This window comes from Dasypus novemcinctus, chromosome 6, assembly GCF_030445035.2.
Source record: "Dasypus novemcinctus isolate mDasNov1 chromosome 6, mDasNov1.1.hap2, whole genome shotgun sequence".
NCBI classification, from domain to species: Eukaryota; Metazoa; Chordata; class Mammalia; order Cingulata; family Dasypodidae; genus Dasypus; species Dasypus novemcinctus.
The window spans coordinates 11,437,087-11,450,657 of record NC_080678.1 but is presented as its reverse complement, the minus strand read 5'-3'; the positions used below and the strand labels follow the sequence as shown (position 1 = coordinate 11,450,657).

The following is a 13,571-nucleotide window of genomic DNA, read 5'->3' as shown; positions in this document are numbered from 1 at the left end:
TGACTGGCAATGTCCGGAGAGGTTCTAGGTCAAAGCAACCCAGCTAAGCCACTCCCAAATTCCTTACCCTCAAAAGTTGTTTTAAGCCATTCAGTTTTGGGGTAATTTGTTATTCAGCATTGGAATCAGATACCATCTTGTATCTTTTACTGTGAAACCTGGCCTCCTGATTCCAGCCCACCCTGATCTCTCCCACATATAACTCCTTTTGCACTTTGTTTTCTTCTTACTCTTTCTAGACTTCACTGTTTTACTTTTTGTATAAGTGAAAAAAAGTTACCGGGTTCAAAAATTTTTTAAAATTATAAAAGTATGTAGTGAAAAGTTTCCTTCTCATTCTTATAACATCTCTACCCAGTTCCTGCCCCAAAGGCAACCACCATTATTAGTGTCTGGTATATCCTTCCAAAAATAGTGTAAATATTTTATATTCAAGCAAATTATATGCACTGCATTTTTTTTCTATTCTGTACCTGGCTTTTTTCACCTAACATTATACTTTGGAGAGTTTCTATTTAATATGTTATGATCTTTCTCATTATTTTTTTCCCTTAAAAACAAACAAACAAGCAGGTGTATAGTATTCTATTTTAAGAAAAAAGTACCATAATTTATTAACTACTACTCCACTGATGGACATTCAGTTTTTTCCATTCTTTTTTTAAAAATTAATTTATAGAAGTATATTACTCACACATAAACAAACATAAAGAATAAGTTCATAGTAATAGTTGTGAACTTACAAAACCAACATATATAACGTCATACAGAACTCTCATAACTCACCCTACCACCAATAACTTGCATTGTTGTTAACCTTTTAACTAATGATTAAAGAGCATTGTCAAAATATTACTACTCACCAAAGTATCTTTCCCCTAATCCACCCTCTTATTATCTTTATATCATTTATATATGAACATCCATAAACAATTAAGTGTATAGTAAAAGTTGTGAACTTACAAAGCAAACATGCATGACATCATATAGGAGTCCCATACATCAACCCTCCACCAACACCTTGCATTGTCGTGAGTCGTTTGTTACAAATTATGAAATAATATTGTTAAAATCTTACTACTAATCATAGTCTTTATCTTACATTTGGTGTATTTTCCCCCAACCTACTCTATTATTATTTTTTAAGTATATTTTTTATGACAGAGGTTGTAAACTTATAAAACAATCATGCACATGCACAGAGTTCCCAAACAACACCCCTATATCAACACACCACAATGTGGTGGAACATTTGTTACAGATAAGATAATATCATCTGATTGTTTCCATGTCCATAGTGTACATTTGGCTCACATTTTCTTTACTGCCCCAGTATCAACACAGTATATCTTTCACATAGATGCAAATGTTTTATTATTACTGCTAACCGCAGTCCATAGGTCACTCCAGTTGTATTTTTCCCATGCTTCTCCACATTCCCACCACCCTGCTGTAGTAATGTACATTTGCTCTAGCTCACAAAGGACACTCTGACATCTGTACCATCAACCACAGTGCTCATCCACCTCTCAATTTACCGTGCTCTTCAATTCCTAGATTATTCTCTAGCATTCTGTCAATTGGCATTTACATACCTAGACTAACATTTTCAGCCACATCCCCATTTATAAACTAGCTGTTACTCACTATTTGTTACCATCCACTTGATACATTTCCATACCTTGACAGTAAAGCTAATTAAAACTTTTACATGCATTAAACATCAGTAATCCATCTCAGTCCTCCTCTTATCTCCTTTAAGAATCTACCTACCACCAACTCTGAAGATATTTTCTTAAAATTTCTTCCAGAAGTTTTATGTTTCTTGCTTTTATTTTTAGGTTTTTGGTCCATTTTGAGTTAATTTTTGGATAAGGTGTGAGATAGGGGTCTTCTTTCCTTCTTTTGGCTATGGATATCCAGTTCTTTCAGCACCATTTGTTGAATGGTTCTGCCTGAGCTGTGTGGTTTGACAGGCTAGTCAAAAATCAGGGGAGTGGGGGGCGGGGGCGGTGGGGTTGAATGGGACCTCATTTTTTTTTTAATGTAATTAAAAAAATAAATAAATAATTAAAAAAAAAAAGATTAAAAAAAAATCACTTGGCCATACATGTGAGGATCTGTTTCTGAACCATAAATTTTATCAGAATTGCATTGAATCTGTGTATCAGTTTGAGTAGAATTGCCATCTTAAGGTATTTAGTCTTCCAATCCATGAGCACGGAATGTCCTTCCATTTATATAGGGCTTTTTTTATTTCTTTTAACATTGAGTTGTAGTTTTCTGAATTCAAGTGCTTTGCATCATTGGTTAAGTTTATTCTTGACTATTTGAGTTTTATCTGTCATATCTTTTTTTTAAAGATTTATTTCTCTCCCCTCCCCCCCATCCCCCCTTCAGTTGTCTGCTTTCTGTGTGCATTCACTGTGTGGTCTTCTGTGTCTACTTCTATTCTTGTCAGCGGCCCAGGAATCTGTGTCTCTTTTTTTGTTGTGTCATCTTGCTGCATCAGCTCTCCGTGTGTGCGGCACCACTCCTGAGCAGGCTGCACTTTCCTTGCGCTGGGTGGCTCTCCTTATGGGGTGCACTCCTTGCGTGTGGGGCTCCCCTATGCGGGGGACACCCCTGCATGGCATGGCACTCCTTGTGCTCATCAGCACTGTGCATGGGCCAGCTCCACATGGGTCAAGGAGGTCCTGAGTTTGAACCGTGGACCTCCCATGTGGTAGATGGATGCTCTATCCGTTGAGCCAAGTCTGCTTCCCTATCTGTCATATTTTATTTCACCACTCTTTTGATACTTTTAGTTACTTTTATTGAGATAATCTTCATTTCTGGACTCTCTTCCAGGCCTCTCCCTCCTGTCTTTTCTTTTCAGGCTCTAGTATACCCTTTAGTATTTCCTGAAAATCTGGTCTTTTGCTTAGAAATTAATTTCTGTTTATCTGTGAATGTTCTAATCTCACCCTCATTTTTGAAAGAGAGTCTTGCTGGATATAAGATTCTTGACTGGAAGTTTTTCTCTTGCAGTATGTTAAATATATCATACCACTGTCTTCTTGCCTCTGTGGTTTCTGCTGAGAAATCAGCACTTAATCTTATTGGGTATCCCTTGTATATTATGCATTGTTTTTCTCTTGCTGTTCTCAGAATTCTCTCTTTGTCTTTGGGATTTGACATTCTGCTTAGTGTGTGTCTAATATAAAGGACACATACTAATGGAGTTGTTCTATTTGGATTTTTTCAAAGTACGTTGTGCTTCTTAGACATGGATATCTATGTCCTTCAATAAGGTTGGGAAACTTTCTATCATTATTTCTTCAAATATTCCTTCTGCCTCTTTTCCCTTCTCTTCTTCTTCTGGGACACCCATGACATGTATGGTTGCATGCCTTTTTTCAAAAGATGTATTTATTTTCCCCTCCCCTCCCTGCTGTTTTTGCTGTCTGTGTCCATTCACTGTGTGATCTTCTGTATCTGTTTCTCTTTTTATCTTCTCCTCTAGGATTCACCAGGATTCAATCCTGGGGACCTCTGATGTGGAGAGAGGTTCCTTGTCAATTGCACCACCTCAGTTCCTGGTCTCTAGTATACTTCACTTTGACTTTCTCCTTCATCTCTCTTTTGTTGCATCATCATCTTTCTGCATGACTCACTTGTGGGGGCACTGGCTTACCAAATAGGCACTCACGTGGGCACTTGGCTCACCATGTGGGCACTCGGCTCACCATATGGACACTGGCTCACTGCGCAGGTATGCTTTCTCTACTTCATTTTCACATTACATGGCAGCACTGCATTTCACCAGGGATCGAACCTGGAACCTCCCATATGGTAGGCGGAGGCCTTCTCACTTGAGTGATATCTGCTTCCCTGCATGCCTTTTGCTGTCATTTAGTTCCTTGAGACCTCGTTCAATTTTTCCCATTCTTTTCTTTATCTGTTCTTTTGTATGTTCACTTTTAGAGGCCATTTCTTCAAGCTCACCAATCCTTTCTTCTGCCTCCTCAAATCTGCTATTATATGATGCCAATATTTTTAAAATCTCATTTATTGCACTTTTCATTTATTGCACTATAAGATCCGCTATTTTTCTATGTATGCTTTCAAATTCTTTGTGCTCATCCAGTGTCTTCTTGATAGCCTTAATCTCTTTAGCCATCTCACTGAATTTATTAAGGAGATTGTTTGAACATCTATGATTAGTTGTCTCAACTCCTTTATGTCATCTGGAGGTTTATCTTGTTCTTTTAACTGGGCCATATCTTCCTGTTTCTTGGTGTGGATTGTAATTTTTTGTTGGTGTCTTGGCATCTGGCTTACTAGAGTATTTATTCTGGGTGCAGTTTTTCTCTTTAGTTTAGGGCTTCCTGTCCTTTCTCCCTTGCTTGTTGTGTAGTAGGGGCCAAGGTTGTAGTTGGTGCTATAAGTTATGGAGGCTCAAGCTGCCCTCATTGCCCCAGGGACTGATGAAGCTTCTCCCAACTTTCTCCTTTGCCAGTGGTAGGAATAGAGTTAGAGCTGTGTGGAATAATACAAGTCGTGCAGAACTATTGTAGTTGCCCAGAGAGGCTGAAGAAGCTTCACACGACTTTCTCCCTTGCCTGGGGTGGGGATGGAGCTGCAGGTGTGGGTAGCAATCTATGTGTGCGGGTCCATGATGACTGCAGTTGCCCCAGTAGAGTTCTGATTATTCAGTCTGTTCCAGCCAAAGGTACCTGCAGTTACCTGGATAGGTTGGTATGGGGCCTGCCAGCCTCCTCCCTGCCAGAGGCGGGGTGAAGCCTAGTCTAGGGCTTCAGGCTGATGTGAGTGAACAAAACCAGTTCCTACCATCACTGTAATTTTCGGTCAGCCCGGCTTCCCCTTAGGCTGGGAGTGGAGTCAAAATGGCGACCACTGGTTTCCTTCCAACTTGGACAGAGTCACACCCCAGTTATTCCTAGGGTTACACCTTAGCCAGCTGAGTCTACTAATCAGTAACTGAAATCGGTAGCCAACCATCTCCTCCTCCCTTGTTTTTGGAAATTGGAGCTTCCAATTCCAGCCACAGAATAGCTCCTGGGGTGGCTTGCACCGCCAGAGTAAGATAATCACCAGCCTCCATGGCTTGGCCAGTCATTCCTCAGAGAGCCTGGTGCAGGTCCCCGCAGCTTCCTCCCTGTTGGAGTTGGCGCTGGGGCCTAGGCTAGAGCTGCAATCTGATCTGGATTGAAAGAAGCTGGTCCCCACCAGTCATGGGATTCTCAATCTGCCCTGCTTCTGTTCGTGCCAGGAGCGGAGTTAAGATGGCGGCTGCTGGCCTCTTTCTGTGCAGGCTCAAACTTTAGCTGTTCTCAGGATTATACTTTAGCCTGCTGAATTTACTCATTAGTAGCTGAAGTTGGTGCTCAACTGTCTCTTCCTCCCTCTTTACTGGGAAGTGGAGTTTTCAATTCCAGCTGCACAACAGCTTCCAGGCAGCTTGTGCCTCCATTGGAGGATGGGCACCAGCCTCCGGGGCATGGAGCCTCTACTTAGGAGTCTTCTCTGCAGATGGGCAGTTTCCTCCTTCCATTCCTTCAAGGATGTGGCAGGATGCTCCTCTGGTCTCCTGGAGCCCCCACACAGGTGCTTCAGCTAGCTCCAGAGAGCTCTGGGTGTTTACTAACTGCCCTGTAGTGGGAGCTGGCTCTAGGAGTGCCTTATTCTGTCACCGTCTTGCTGGTTGTAGGCTTTTGTAATTGTGATGAGCTGAATCAAAGAGGGCCATGTGCTAATTCCCTAAACCTGTGAATATGTTACATTACCTGGCAAAGAAGGTTTGCAGAGGTGATTAAGGCTTTTAAGATGGGAGATTATCCTGGATCTATGGGTAGGTCCAATGGAATCAATCATAAATGTTCTTATAAGAAGGTCAGAACCAGAAAGGCAGTGTCAGAACAGAAGCAGAGATCAGAGTGATCCGGGGTCAGGAACCAAAGAAGGTTGGGAGCTTCTAGAAGCTGGGACAGGCAAGGAAATGAATTCTCTCCTAGAGCCTCCAGAGCAAAGCAGCCTGTGACCCTAAGGCCCAATTTGGACTTCTGACCTTCAAAACTATAAGAGAATAAACTTGTATTGTTTGACACTGTCATAATTTGTTACAGTAGCAATAGGAAACTAGTACACCTATTATAAACGAAGTTGCAAAGAATGACCTTGTATAGCTGACAATGTGCATTTGTGCAAGTATGCCTGCAGGAGAAATGCCCAAAGGTGGCATGCATCTTTAGTTTCATTGTTCATTCACCTTCCATGGAGGTTATAGAATTTACACTTCTAGCAGCAGTATATGTGTCTTTTTCCACAGCCTCCCCAACACAGTGTGTTATCAGACTTTTGGATTTTTACCCTTCCACTAGTGAAAAATACTAATTTCTCTGAACAACCTATTATTATTACATTTTCCTCTTCTGTACAACATGCTTAGAAACTCTTTGAGAATCAGGAATAAGTTCTTATTTCTACTTTTTCCTCCATTGTCTACCTTTGTGTTCCTCCTAGATTCTTATACAGAGGGTATAGCTCGCATGGAAAGCTAAGAGAGGTAACATATCTAGAGGCATCTATTCTACAATAGTCAATGGATAAGAAATATGACATCAGATCCAATCTAACTATCTTTTCTATCAGGTTATGTTTATGAAAACCAAGTATTTCCTTTGTTTTGGGCTAACATATCTTAATACCAATGATTGATTAGCAAAGATTTAAGATATGGCTGCTTTGCAATGTCTTGATCATTTTTTAAAAAATATGGAATGTTTCACAAATTTGCATGTCATCCTCACACAGGAGCCATGCTAATCTTTGTATCATTCCAATTTTAGTATATGTGCTGTTGAAGGGAGCACATCCTGACCATTTTTTGAAGTGGGACCTGATTGCTGGAGGGTAGAATCAACACACCCACGTGGCTGTGCCCTGTCTCTGCCCCGAGGCAGGAACAGCAGAGGTTTCCCAGGAAGATCAGACTCATCCAGGCCCCTCTGGGTAGCCACTTCTTTCCTGTTATTTGCATGTGAAATAAAATCTGTATTCCATACCATATTTTAAGCACCAACAGCTGCACCACAAACTGTAACTCGAGTCTTTTTAGCGAAGAATGAAACAAATGGAAATTTCTACCATGTTCCATGTCTTCCCTTAGCTTAGAGATTACCTTCGTTTTGTCAGCTTACACTTCCTTCTTACTGTGTATTGCCAACATTTTTTTTTAATCTTAAAACTTAAGGGCAGAGAAAGCTATCACTTTCTTAAAAAGGTTGGTAACTTAAATTCATTGTTTTTGTTTATAATGTGGTTTTGCTTGGTTTGAAATGGTATGTTGACCTAAGAAGTAGCCTAGAAATGGAGCTGTTAACTACTTTCCCTATTTAATATATGGTGTTTAGCTTTAGTATGAACGCCACAGAGTACACATTCATGATTTTCAGAACTTCCAAAGAACCACGAAACTTAATGAATTTAAGGGTAATAAGTCGTGGAAATACAAAACAAACACACCTGCTGACACCAAGCCCAATTACTAAGATTCTTTGTTTCCCAAAAAGGGGAAGACATCCTAAAGGGCAAAGCGTTTGGAAGGAAATGTGTGACTTCAGAATTGGTGGCTAATAGAAATGCTCCGCAGATCATCTCCAGTGTCCACGGATTCTCCATCCGTTTCCAATCATGCACCCACATTTTGATTGTTGCTCGTTCAGCATGCCACCTAAACTTGAACTCTGGAGTTGGTCTGCCCAAAGGGGGCATGTTGGTGAAACAGATAGGGGTCCTAAGGCCTGGCCCGCCATGCTCTGGTTCTCTAATCATTTGTTAGATGGTAGCTTTATTACAGATAACTTCAGTGTGAGTGAACCTGGTTTGCCACAGCCGTTCCTCCTAAAACGTTCTCCTCTGATAATAGTCATTGCCACTGCTGCCTCCGGATGGCTTCTGTTTACTTTTGAGTTAATTCTAGATAAAGTAGAACTAATTTACAAAACTGTAGGAATGCCCACAGCATGGGCAGGACAGGTGCTGGAATCAGACAAGCCTGGGTGTCGCTACTCACCCTGGGATTTGGGGCAAGTCTCCTGTGCTGAGCCTGTGGTGGCTTCACCTGTGTTAGGGGCGCGTACGGCGAGCTGGCGCGGTTCTGGTGAAGATCAGACGAGAGAAGATGTGCCGGGCCGGTTATGGCCACGTGATTTACACAAAACCACTTGAATTACACTGTGAAACAAGATCTGGAAGAAAATGAGTATAATGTAAATCAAACAGATCAACCAAATGGAAGGATGTCCAAGAACTACAAAAAGAGGATGTCCATGAGTGAGGGCGCTGCGAACTGGGTGTCACAGGGCGTCTCTCTTAGGGACAAGTTGTTTCCAGTGTTGAATGCGTAATCATCTTCATTCCTTGAGATGTCACATCCTGAATTTGCATGACTTTTCCCTCGTTTTCCAAAGTTCACCTCAGCATCTCTTAATGCTTTTTTTTTTTAATATTTATTTTCTTTTATTTCTCTCCCCTTCCCCCCCCCGTTGTCTGCTCTCTGTGTCCATTCGCTGTGTGTTCTTCTGAGTCTGCTTGTATTATCAGACGGCACCAGAAATCTGCAGCTCTTTTTTGTTCTCATCTTACTGCGTCAGCTCTCTGTGAGTACAGTGCCACTCCTGTGCGGGCTGTGCTTTTTTCACACGGTGCGGTTCTTGTGGGGCACATACCTTGAGTGTGGGGCACCCCTATGCGGGGGCACCCCTGTGTGGCACGGCACTCCTTCTGCGCAGCAGCACTGCTTGTGGACCAGCTCACCACACGGGTCAGGAGGCCCTGGGTTTGAACCCTGGACCTTCCGTATGGTATACGGACACTCTATCAATTGAGCCACGTCCGCTTCCCAATGCTTTTTTAATAAAAGATTTATTTTAGTTATCTCTCCCTATCTCCTCATTGTTTGCACTTGCTGTATCTATTTGCCATCTTTGTTTCTTTAGGTGGCACTGGGAACCAAATCCAGGACCTCTGATGTGAGAGGGAGGTGCCTAATCATTTAAGCCACCTCAGCTCCCTGCTTTGTTGTGTCTCTCATTGCATTTCTCCTCTTGTGTCTCCTGTTGTGTCATTGTTTTTCTTTTTAAAGATTTATTTTTTTTAATTTATTTCTCTCCCTTTCCCTGCCCCTCCCCCCCTGTTGTCTGCTCTCTGTGTCCATTTGCTGTGTGTTTGCCTGTGACTGTTTCTGTCCTTATCAGCGGCACCGGGAATCTGTGTTTCTTTTTGTTGCATCATCTTGCTGCATCAGCTCTCTGTGTGGGTGGCGCCATTGCTGGGCAAGGCTGCACTTTTTTCGTGCTGGGCGGCTCTCCTTATGGGGCGCACTCCTTGTGTGTGGGGCTTCCCTACGTGGGGGACACCCCTGCGTGGCACGGCACTCCTCGCACACATCAGCACTGCACGTGGGCCAGCTCCACACGGGTCAGGAGGCCCTGGGTTTGAATCGTGAAACTCCCATGCAGTAGGCAGACGCCCTATTCATTGGGCCAAATCCACTTCCCTTCTGAGTCATCTTGTGTCAGCTCACAGCACCTGCGTGTTGCGCTAACTTGCCATCCTGCCCGTCCTCTTTACGAGGCATTAGGAATCTCTGCTCCCTGCTTTGTTGTGTCTCCTTGTGTTTTTCTTCTTGTGTCTCTTGTTGCGTCATCTTGTTGTGTTAGCTTGCCATGCCTGCCCGTTGCACTAGTTGGCTGTTGTCTTTAGGAGGAACCGGGAATCAAACCACGGACCTCCTGTGTGGTAGGCAGGAACTCAGTTGTTTGAGCCACATCCACTTCCTGCTTTTAATGCTTTTGATCTCAGAATCTTTTCTGTGGTGATTTCCACACTCACGCTCAGCCACAGCTGGACTGTAAACTCCATGAGGACAGAACTGGCCTGCCTCGTTCCCACACATCACCTGCATTTTTGTTGAATAAGTAAAGGGAAGGCCAGAAAATGCAAGCAAGATTGAAAACTGGAAGGTAGAGAAAGCCCACAATGATTTGGGAAAAGAATGTTGATGGAAGGCAGTGTTTCTCAACTATAGTTTCCTTATCTCCCACTTAACAAGAAAAATTGTAAATTCTTCCTAACAAGAAAAATTAAGTATTAAGGAACATGATTTCATCAGGTATGGTTAAACTTTGAAGGGCCACGAAGGGCATTGTAAATGTCAAAGAAAATTACACCACACAGAGCTAGACCAGCAAGGGTGACTTGTTTCAAAGCTTTTGCAATTGGGAAGAGAGACCAGAACTAAGTCTGAACTCTGCTCGCCCGAAATGAACGGAACAATGTTTTTAAAGGCTGAGGCAGGCCAGTGCCGAGCACCAGAGGGCGTTTGGGCACTGCTCAACGGGGACTTACTGAGCTTGTGATTAGATCACCTGGGTCCTGCCAGGGCTGAGGGAGCCGGGGCGTGGGCTTCGGCCTTCCCTGGTTAGGTGCCAGAGTGGACGAGAAGGTAAGGGAGACAAGCCAGTGAGGTGCCTGTCTAAAGTTTAGGCAAGCGGAGGGGACATTCAGGCCCCTTACTCTCCAGCAAGATATAATTTTTTTTTTAAAGAAGAGCATTCTTTTTTTTAAATTATTTCTCTCCCCTGCCCCAGTTGTCTGTTCTCTGTGTCTGTTTGCTGCATGTTCTTCTTTGTCTGCTTCTGTTGTTGTGGGAATCTGTGTTTCTTTTTGTTGCATCATCTTGTGTCAGCTCTCTGTGTGTGCGGCGCCATTCCTGGGCAGGCTGCACTTTCTTTCGCACTGGGCGGCTCTCCTTACGGGGTGCACTCCTTGCACTTGGGGCTCCCCTACGCAGGGGACACCCCCGAGTGGCACAGCACTCCTTGTGCGCATCAGCACTGTGCGTGGGCCAGCTCCACACGGGTCAAGGAGGCCCGGGGTTTGAACCACGGACCTCCATGTGGTAGACGGATGCCCTAACCACTGGGCCAAGTCTGCTTCCCAAGATCTAATTTTTAAATGCTGTGGGCAGTGGTGCCCCATGGAGAAGGTGCCATCTGAGACCTGCGTCTCCTCTTCCTTTTTCTACTTCCTGAAGGTTTGATTCACCCTAGAAGTGGTTTCTAGATGAAAAAGAGTCATGAGAACCACATAAATCTAAACCCCAGTCCATTGAAGAGAACTGGAAATCAGCTACTGTTTGCTCTGGGTAATACTCAGAAATGAGTTCACTTCAGTCATTAACCTAGGGATGTGTTTAATGTCTAGTAGAAACACCAGCCTTAGAATCTCCCCACTGCAGGTAAGAATGCTCCTTTGAGCCCCTGAGTTTCTTGGGACTGACCTGGATGTCTTCTGGAATGAAGAAAGGGATCTTTTCTTGTCTTGAATAATATGGTCTATTAAAGACTAGTCAGCCCCTCAAGCTAATGACGGAGGTCGCTATTCTCTTGTTGAACATGAAAATGACATTTAGAAAGGATCGATTCTTCGTGGGATACAAAGGCTTTGAAGTGGGTCACATGTATAAAACCTAGTTGGCAGCAATACCTGCAGCTGGAGGAGATTGTGTTTTTCTGGCTTTGATTTGCTGATGCAATTAAGTACCCTCCTGTTTGTTTGTTTTTTTGCTGTGTGTGTGTGTGTGTGTGAGAGAGAGAGGGCGAGCTGAAAATGCTCTGCAGTTGGTCATAAACCTTAAAGTGCATTTTTCACTAAACTTGATTATTTTCTGGTTTGACTTTTTTTTTTGCCTGATCTGACCTTTTAACCATCCCCAAAGCTAGGCAATTTTATTTTTGTAATGGTATTAATTCTCCTGAAATTACTCATTCCTGGCTCCTTGCTTCACCCAAACAGTAAGTATATGACTCTATAAATTTGTTATTGTTTATGATGCTTCTGGAATTTGTTTTTAATTATTGTGACATTCCATGATGACCAGAGTATAGATTTTGCTCATGCTATAATCCCTAGTAGTTTCTTTCAGTTCAAAGGATTCTGCAGCTGTGTCTTTTAGTATAGGGGAAGGATCTGGATTAAGATAAAAACTAGTCCCTCTTGTATTCTGTTTGAATTTTTTTTAGCTTGCTATATTTGTTTTTGTCTGCTGCTGAGGAGCATGGTCAAACCAAATGTAAATTCAGACTAGAGCCAAGTGTAAGAAACATGATAAAGTATGTTGAAGAAGAAATCAGTAGTCATTTGGCCTGAGCACTGTGTATATTTTGCTTTTTTTCTGAATTTGAAACATGGACTGGAATCTTGGCATTTCCAGCCTTTGAGTCTTGGTGGTACCTTAGCTCAGTTTTAGAAGTTAGATTTGACTTTGGACTGAATGTTGCCTTGCATTTGTTTTCATATGGTGTCTAAATGAGTTTATAATGCTCATCACAATTCCTAAGTGGGAAATCAGGAAAGTTTTTTTTTTTTTTTTCATTTTTAAATTTTTTCACTTTTTTTGCAGAAAGTGTGTTTCTCCTGATTATAAGAAAACACTTTACCTAAGAGTGTCTCCTGGAGCAGTCATAGTAATAGATGTAAACACTCTGGAACAGTTGGTTTTGGCAGAAAGCCACTCGAGTATTTGTTTGTCTATGTGATTTATGGGTAGAGTTCATGTAAATTGTTAAAAATAATGACCATAAATAGTGTGTCACAGCTTGGACTCAGCCACTGAGGCTGCTGGTGACCTGCAGAGAACACTGGGATAAGCAGCAGAGGCACTTAATTTAGAGCAATGTTTTTGCCAATCTTTTTGAACTCCTATCTATTAGTAGACCAACACTTTATGAAATTAGGTAAGACTTTTTGGTTAGGGTTTCTTTATTATTATTATTATATTTAAAGCACTTTTATGGAGATATATTCACATATTATACAGTCTATCCAAAGTGTACAATAAATGGCAGTTAGTATAATTGCAGCGTTGTGCATTCATCACCACACAAAATTTTAGAACAATTTCATTACTCCAGAAAGAAAAACTCCACACCCCATAGCAGTCACTTCTTAATCCCTCTATCCTTCCCCAGCCCTACATAACCACTAATCAATTCCATCTTTATAAATTGATTTATATTTATATTTTATATAAATGGAAATCATACAATTTGTAGTACTTTGTGTCTAATTTCTTTCACTTAGCATAATGTTTTTGTGGTTTTTTTTTTACCTGATATTAACATCTTGGAACATTAACATAGATATTTGTTCAGTTTCAAAGAAAAGCAACCTTATATATGCAATTTTACCCATATTCATATTTCACATGTGGTTTTACTATACTATACAGTCCCATGTTCCATGTTACATTTTCTAGCTTTCCTCCTAGTAATATACACAACCTTAGACTTTCCCTTTCAACCACTGTCATACCGTAATACAATAGCACTGCTAGTTACAAACATTAAGTTGTGCTTTCACCTTTTCTATTCATTTCCAAAGATTAAAACACAACATTTTTACCAATTCTGCACAAGTTAACCATCAGCTTTCCATTCTCTAACCTCATCCTATTTTCTTTTTTTTAAACAAACCATTCTTATCTACTATCTATCTACCTACCT

The 13,571-nt window shown here is 41.8% G+C and overlaps 1 protein-coding gene and 1 non-coding gene across 2 annotated transcripts in view; one reads left to right on the top strand and one right to left on the bottom strand.

Moving 5' to 3' along the window:
• FANK1 (fibronectin type III and ankyrin repeat domains 1) overlaps positions 1–13,571 on the top strand; it is a 150,644-nt gene that overhangs the window by 20,587 nt on the left and 116,486 nt on the right. The gene's annotated exons all lie outside the window — the stretch shown is intronic.
• On the bottom strand, positions 6,772–6,875 carry LOC111767283 (U6 spliceosomal RNA). The gene has a single exon (XR_002799145.1). It is a non-coding gene; the product is annotated as a U6 spliceosomal RNA (small nuclear RNA).